This window comes from Lathyrus oleraceus, chromosome 4 (genome assembly GCF_024323335.1).
Source record: "Lathyrus oleraceus cultivar Zhongwan6 chromosome 4, CAAS_Psat_ZW6_1.0, whole genome shotgun sequence".
Taxonomy (NCBI): domain Eukaryota; kingdom Viridiplantae; phylum Streptophyta; class Magnoliopsida; order Fabales; family Fabaceae; genus Lathyrus; species Lathyrus oleraceus.
The window spans coordinates 60865811-60874626 of record NC_066582.1 but is presented as its reverse complement, the minus strand read 5'-3'; positions in this window follow the sequence as shown (position 1 = coordinate 60874626).

Sequence of the window (8816 nt, the reverse complement as noted above, 5' to 3'; positions counted from 1 at the left end):
AAAGAGGGGCAAGGAGGATGCCAAGGTATGATCCCAATGCTAATGCTTATGATGGAATTGCATGAGGGATCTTAGGGTCAAAATTGGGGTCTTACACCCTCCTTCTTTACTGTTACCGTTTCTCTTCCCTTTAAATCGCAATAAAGATAATTTATTGCTGATTGATAGAAATGCTGCAGGATGCGGTTCCCCAATACCTATTTTGTTTTCAATATTTGTTTAATGATAATTGTCATTCATGGCGCCGTTTTTGGCTGATTCATGATGTCTCCTTCCTACTAGCTGTGGCGTTTCGGATACTCCTTAGGGTCCATTCAGGTGACCGGCCTTGGACGTTTAGAGAAGAATTTGGGCCTTAAGGCCCATTTCTAATCCTTTGTAGTTTGTTTCTTTGGGGTTTAACCCCTTTTCTATTTCCTATACCCCTGACCTGCTCTATTTTTATTTTATTTATTTTCTATTTTGATTTTAGCATTTAGCCAATAAAATATGATGACAGTAGTAGTAAAGTATATTATTATTTTTACTTGATTATTTATTTTACCCCTTTTTGATTATAAGTTTATCCTTCTATTAGAATATAATCAAGTGAATGGTTAATTAAGCATAGGCGAATACGATAGTTATTTTCTCCCTCATCAAGATTAACCGTTGATCGAACACCAAGTAATATTCATCAAATCCTATCAATTCTATAATTCAAACCATTTTTATCTACACGTTTCCAAAAATCTTTTGTAATATAAACTTTTGGACGAAAAGGAGTATAATAAGCGTCCGCTTCATTATCTCTCGAGTATTCGAATAATTTGCGTTCACCATATTGCTCGAATCCTTATCGTCTAATTAAAACCCTAAACTACAAATCCAAATCGCTTTCCCTAAATTAAATATAATTTCTAAAGACTTTATTTTTAGAATTTAAACATTGGATGAAAAGGGGTATAGTAAGCGCCCGCTTCACTATCTCTCGAGTCTTCGAGTAATTGGCATTCGCCATATTGCTCGAATTCTCATCGCCCAATTAAGACACTAACTACAAATTCAAATAATTTTTTCAAATAGATATAACTTCTAAAGAATATTCTTTTAGAATTTAAACTTGGGATGAAAAGGAGAATGGTAGGCGTTCGCTTCACCATCTCTCGAATATTTGAATGATTGGCGCTCGCCATATTGCTCAAGTTTTCGTCTTCCAATTAAAATACTTTAAATAAACTTGGATAAAGGAATGAGTGGCGGTCGCCTCACTATTCCTTGAATAAGAAAGTGTGAGGCGCTCACCTCACTACCGTGCATATTCGATTTCCGCAAACAACTTTCGATAACAATTTGAACAAAAAGGGAACAAGAGGAAGTCGCCTTATCATTCCTCAAAAGATTGAATGATTGGTATGCACCATATTGCTCAATTTCTTGTCGTTCTTCTTCTAAAATAACCAAATTCATTAAACCTAATTTCTCGCCCCCGTGCGGCCAACATCATATTTCTTTTTAGAAAGAACATTTCTTAATCCTTTCTAGTGCATACAGAAACTAGAGCTTAAGTCTCTACCGCGAGCATGCAAGCCAACGTTTAACCGCTAGCATGCAATCTAAGTACTTGTTCATTAAAACACATTCAACCTATCAAACCTCTCTTATCGCCCCCGTGCGATCGAAACTCTTTTCAAAAGAACACTGTTTAATCCTTTCTAACGCGCACAATAAACTAGTGCTTAAGCCTCCGCCGAGAGTAGACAAGCCAACTTTTAGCCTTTAGAAAGCGATTTAAACAGTCGTTCATTAAAAGACACCAACCAACCATAGTTCCCGAACAATGAATGCTCTGATTTCCTTATTACACCATAAGGATACGTAGGCACGAGATTGCGAGATCTTGGCAAGCACACTAATAAAAAACCTCCCATTTCCCCCCTTATGAGGTTTCCATCCATCTCTCTTTTCAATGTTTTTATCACTCGAAGAAAACAAACAACATTATCTAACATTCAAATCGCAAATTAAACTAAAAGGTTCCCATTAAGTACAACGGACGTGAGGGATGCTAATACCTTCCCCTTGTGTAATCGATTCCCGAACCCGAATATGGTTACGAAGACCATTATTTTATTTTCTAAAGGTTTTATCGATATTTTCCTAGTCCTTCATTGGGATAAACAATGTTCGGTGACGACTCTGTTCGAACATAATTTTTCCGCGACTCTGTTGGGGACCCTGCTCCTAGAAAGAGAGAGTCAAACCTAATTTAGCCCAATTTGCTATTAATGTTAGAATGGTATTCCTTTCTTCTATATTGCTTCTCTATATCTTATTATGTTACTTATGTTGTATGTGATTTATTTTGACACTATGGGTTGGGGCTTGATGTATGCTGCGAGATAAGCTTCGTATCCGACCTTTGAGAAGAACGTAGAACCCGGAGTTGTGTAGTATTGAACCGATGGGTATACACCTCGTTGGAACAATATGAAGACTTCACCTAGAGTAGATCTGTTTGGAATTTCCATCACAACATGGCTAGCCTATTATTATGGGGAAATTTTAAATACGATATGTGACTCTAGGAACCTCGCCTTAAGCCTAAGGTTTGTTTTCATGATTGGCGATTGTGTAGTATTGAACCGAAGGGTCTACACCCTGTTCGAACAATACAAAGATCCCACTCAGACTAGATCGATTCAAAACTCTCATCATGATATGGCCAGCCCACTATTGCTAGGAAGTTTTGAACATGATCCATGATTCTAAGTTCTTTCCTTGAAAACACAACCTTATAACCTACCCTCGGGATTTTTAGTAATCATAGAACCTATACTTGTTCCTATTACCCTGACTTACACGACATGGGGATGATCATGAGTATTTGTATTCCCATGCGAAAAACATGGAAAAATTTCATGCATTTGCATATCATCAACATGAATTGCACATCATTTTCATAAACCAGAAACAAAAACTTACACCATATTCTACCCTTTGTCCAGTAATGCTGACTACTCGGCACCGGTACGAGACACGTCGCAACTACAGGATGACACTCGAATAAATTGAGGCAAACCATGCTTCAATGAGAACAAACATTGACTATATGCAGGCAAAGATAGATTATTTGCTTGAGACTATATTGCTCTTAGCCCAAAAGGAAAAAGATGATGAAACTAATGTCGAAGCCAGAAGAGTTGCTGCTCAGTTTGGATCACAATCGCTCAGCATCCCTGGAGTAACTAACCACGATGGTAGTCTTGCTCATCCTAAAGGAGGCCATATCCCTATTCCTATTCCAATGGTCAATATGGACCCCCCTGAACATTCTGTTGCATCTGCTCGACATAGATCCGTGATTGGTGATCAAGATCAATATGATGCTTTCTTCATGCCACAACCCACAAAACCTGATGTTGGAGGCCTCCTAGACCCAGCTGTTGAGAGACTTCATGCTTTGGAAGATAAATTCAAGTCCTTGGAGGTTCACACTACTCCCGATTTGGATGCAATTGACATGTGCCTGGTGCCAGGTCTGGTGATTCCACGAAAATTCAAAGTTCCGGATTTTAAAAAGTACAAAGGGATTAGCTTCCCTAGAACCCACCTCAGAGCTTACTGTCGGAAGATGGCGGCCCACATCGGCAATGATCAACTCTAGATTCACTACTTCCAAGATAGCCTCAGTGCGGCATCCTTGGAGTGGTACATGCAGCTAGAAAGGGGACAGGTTCAGTCATGGAGAGATCTCGCAAAATCCTTTCTTAGGCATTACCAATACAATACTGACCTGGCGCCCAATCGCACCCAGCTGCAAGACATGACTCAATGCAACAATGAGTCATTTAAGGAATACGCCTAGCGGTTGAAAGAGCTTGCAGCTCATGTCCAACCTCCTCTCCTTGATAAAGAATTAATTGATATGTTTATGGTGACTCTTCATGCCCAATACATGGAGAAAATGGTAGGATCCAGCTTCCCAACTTTCGTTAAGGTTGTTTCTGTGGGGGAACGAATTGAGAGCCGGATCAGGAAAGGAAACTTTCCATGCGCCGCCAACGCCTCAAATGGAGTGAAGAAATCATATCCTAACCTCCCAAAGAATCCAGAAGGTCAAGCCAATGCCATAATGGGAGGAGGGGGACATAAGGCACATCCATATGTTCCCATACCCTACCATCAGGTTGTCGTTGTCCCGCCAACACCATATCAGCAGCCATATCAACAACCAACTTACTAGCAACAACACCAAAATCAACAGCAATGTGTTCCACAACAACGTCAACCTAACCAGCAGAGGGTAAGGAGGCCAGAAAGACATTTTGATCCTTTGCCAATACCATACAACAAGATCCTCCCCAACCTGCTAAAAGGTGGATCAATCACTTTGAAAGAGCTAACGCCTGCAATTCCACCTTATCCACCAGGCTCTGACGCCAATGCTCATTGCGAGTATCACATGGGTGCCCCAGGGCACACAGTGGAGAATTGTAAGGCTTTGAAACACAAAGCTCATAACCTGATTAACATTAAGGCAATTTCTTTCACGCCAGTTAGGCCAAATGTTGCGACAAATCCCATGCGGGTGCATGTAGAGTAGTAAGTGAATTTCGTTAAAGGGATTGCCGAAGATAAAGTTTCATACCGGCCTGAACAAGCAGAATAATTCCTAACGAAGCTAGTCCGACAGTAAATCAAGAAGAGAAGGCATGTTTCCTCAATGAAGGCAATCATTATGCCAGTTTTACCATTTTGCATTTTTGTAATTTGTTCTCGTGTGTCTAAGTATTGTCTGCTTTAAGCATTGTTATTTGTATTTGGTCTTGTTATAATGAAATGATTATGCATGTTTTGAATCAATCTTTTCATATTCACAAAGCATGAACACATACTTTTCCACTTCACTTTATTTATCATACTATTGTTAGTAAATATTGGAAGGAGGATGACGAAAACAAAATACTCATAATTACTAATAGTGCGCTTTCGAATAAAACCTTACTGGTGATGTACAGACATTATTTCAAATCCCAAACATTGGAGAGATAAGGAGTTAATCCCTAGTCAACCACTTTGAGCTTAGAAGTAGAAGATTCTTTAGGATTTACAAACCCTTAGGCTTAACCCGGGGCAGGGTAATGTTCAGTTAACCCGAGTACGCATTCAAATTACAAGATAAGGTATCCTGTACGAGGACCGACTACATGTTATTCTTTACACACTCCCGAAGTGTCAAAGAACTAGACAAAATCCAAAATCTATGTCGGTTGTTCTTCAACGACCATGGACTTGGCAGTCATAAATTTTTGGAAAAAATCAAAGAAAAAGCCTGCTAAGTCGAACACCCTAAAAAAGGGAGACTTAGGCAAAAACTGGGGCAATCCCGATGGACTTAAGCTTCAAAAAGAAATCCAGGCAAAAGTTAGGGATCAAGGGAAAATCAAAAGAGGTCATGAAAACCCTCAAGAAAAATAAGATTTAGTGACCACCATACCAAAATCAGAAGATCACCGACATCCAAAAAGCGAAATAAGGTGGTTGCCACTTCGAGAGACATGGAATCACCCTCTTTATCCTTACACCTTCAAAAAGGCGAATGTGTATGTTGAATTAATTGAACGTAGGACTGTAGATCTTCATGAAGAAGGGTGGGTTAAAACAAAATTTGAGCCTTATATCCTTTGTTTCAAAAACCATGAACCAAGCCACGTTACAACCCTCAAAAGACCTAATTGAAGTAGGGTTTATTCTGAAAGCATACTACAGCAAGGTTGCGTAAACTGACTCCTAGAGACTTGTTGATCTTTTATCCTCGTTGTATCATTCACACACTAACTAAATCAATACCGCATTTGGATTCATGGTCCACTTGTCACACACTACCATACCATTCCAATAAATAGTTTTTCAAAACTTGCATAAACATCGCACTAAAATTACCATTTTTTATGAACAATTTCAATTGTAAGTCAGTACTTGACATCAGGGAAATTCCAACAAGGGGAAATCAGAGAAGTACATGATCAGGGGCATGATATCTTTTGATTGTGTTGGCTTAAGAATTAGTCAGTATAAGATAAATTTCCAAGGATCGGTTGATCGGGGAGGAAAATTACTTCAATACTCAGTTTGTCTGAGGCAAGTACCTCAAAGGCTCATTCAAGGACAAGTCACCCTAAAAGTACAGCGAAAACTAACTCTCAAAGAGATCAGTCAATTGAAGAGAACCGTTTTGAGAGCCGGCTAATCAGGGGTAGACCAGGGCAAGATTTAGGCACTAGGGTAAACAAATTCAGACCATGTCATGGGATAATCACTCTTAAAGGTTTCCTTTTTAGGAGAATTCCTTTAAGTACCCTACAGACCAGGGCTAGGCAAGTGGCCAGGGGGCAAGCTACCTCCATATCTTCAAGTTGGTCAAGCAGATTGTGTCTGATACTAGTAACTGTTTGAATTCGTAACAAAAATATCAAAAGTTCCTGCTAGTGCAACATCATATATTGATAAGAATCCCTAGGGAATGTCAAAAGCATAATCATCATGCGTTGATCATGTCGCTGTGCTCATTTACAGGTCGTCCAAACACATCAGAAGAAAAAACGAGATCTTCTCAAGGACAAATACACAATGTATTAGCAAGAAATCAAACTTGGGGGACCAAGAGTATCCACATTCGTTGTCTGATCATCACATCATCAACTACCGAGTGTCGGGAAGTCAAATCCTTCCAAAAACCAGTAGTCCAATTCACAGTGACAGTTAAAAAAAACAAAGTCCACCTTGATGGCATCCTCATAAAAACAAATACAATCAGCATTGGTATCCAAAAAAGACATCGACTTTGAAAAGGGGAGACCAATCCCGAATAAACCAAACATTTTTTGCATTCAAACATGCATCACATGCATCACCTCATACATAACGTTTCAAAAAAATAAAATTAGGTCATACATCAATGCATACATATCATTTATGCACATAACACGAGTCAGGATCCAGAGTTAATCATAGGTTGTTCCCTTTAACCTTCGGTAGAGTGGAAATTACATCTTTCTAGAGAATATTTTTTCTGCAACTTTTTATTGTTGATATTCCCAAGCACGTCTTACCCATTGATGTTCTAATACTACCCAGTCTGTTCTATTGAACTTTTGTCGATAGCCTTATTTTTCCAACGAGTTTTCTTACTATCATCCTTTTGATGGAAGTCCCTTAATCAATAACATTAGTCACCACCCTTTTTTGGTGACAATCGTCATCCTTTTGGTGATGGTAATCTTTTAAATTATTGTGGTATATTGTCATCTTTTTGGTGATAACAAGTCTTGTTGTTAGATCTTACTGTCATCCTTTTGGTGATGGAGATTTTTGTCACTATGGTTTAATCATCATCCTTTTGGTGATGGCGTCCAGTTTAATCTAACCGTCATCCTTTTGATGATAGCAAGTTGAAGTTATGATCTTACCTTCATCCTTTTGGTGATGGTGGTCATTGAAGTTGTTGTAACTTAGTATCATCATTTTGGTGATAACAAGTCTTTGTTATGATTATGCCTTCATCCTTTTGATGATGGTGATCATTGAGATTATTTGCTTATTGTCATCCTTTTGGTGATAATCAATCTTATTGTTTGATCTTACCTTCATTTGTTTGGTAATGGTTGTCTTAGCAAATATTTGTGGCTTATTATCATCCTTTAGGTGGTAACAAGTTTTGTTGTTGGATCTTACAGTCATCCTTTTTTATATCAACGATCTTTAAATTCATTGAGAATTAATCATCATCCTTTTGGTGATGTTCGTCATCCTTTTGGTGATGGAAAATCTTTTTCAGTTGTGATTTTACCGTCATCCTTTCGGTATCGAGGATCCTTGGAGTTTTGGTCTAAACATCACCCTTTTGGTGATGGCCATCTCTGAAATTATTATGGCTTACTATCATCCTTTTAATGATGGCAAGTTTCATTGTTGGTATTACATTCATCCTTTTGGTGACGGTGATTGTTAAAGTTGATGAGCTAACTATCATCATTTTGGTGATAGTCTCACCATTATCCTTTCGGTAATGCAAAGCTTTATTAAGATAGCCATCATCCTTTTGGTGATGGACATCATCCTTTTGGTGATGGAAATCTTTGAGTTTTTTGGTCCAACTGTCATCCTCCGGTAATGATAATTTTGGTTATTGTGTCTAAATATCATCCTTTTGGTGATGGCGATTGTTGAAGTTTGGTTTAAATATCATCCTTTTGGTGATAGTCTTGCTATTATCCTTTCGGTAATGGAAAGCTTTATCAGGATAACCATCATCCTTTTGGTGATGGACATCATCCTTTTGGTGATGGACATCATCCTTTTGGTGATGGAAATTTTTGAAGTTTGTTGGTCTAACCATCATTCTTTGGTGATGATCATTTTGGTTATTGTGTCTAACTATCATCCTTTTGGTGATAGTAAGTTTTGTTGTTGATCTTACCACCATCCTTTTGGTGATGGAGATCCTTGATTATTGTTATTGTAACTATCATCCTTTTGGTGATGGCGGTCGTTGAAGTTTGGTTTAACTATCGTCCTTTTGCTGATGACGATCTTTGAGATCTTTGTGAATTACTATCATCCTTTTGGTAGTAGTGATTTTATTAATTCTATTGTCTTTCTTTTTAATTCCATAAACCTTTGCAGTTCTGGCCTCACCATCATTCTTATTTCAATAGTGACCTCTGCAAGATATTAAGTGTTCACTCGGGGTTGACATTGATCTAATGACCTGCCACTAATACCTTGGTGCTTCTAGAACTCGTTAAATATTCTTTCTGTATTTCTTGCTTGCA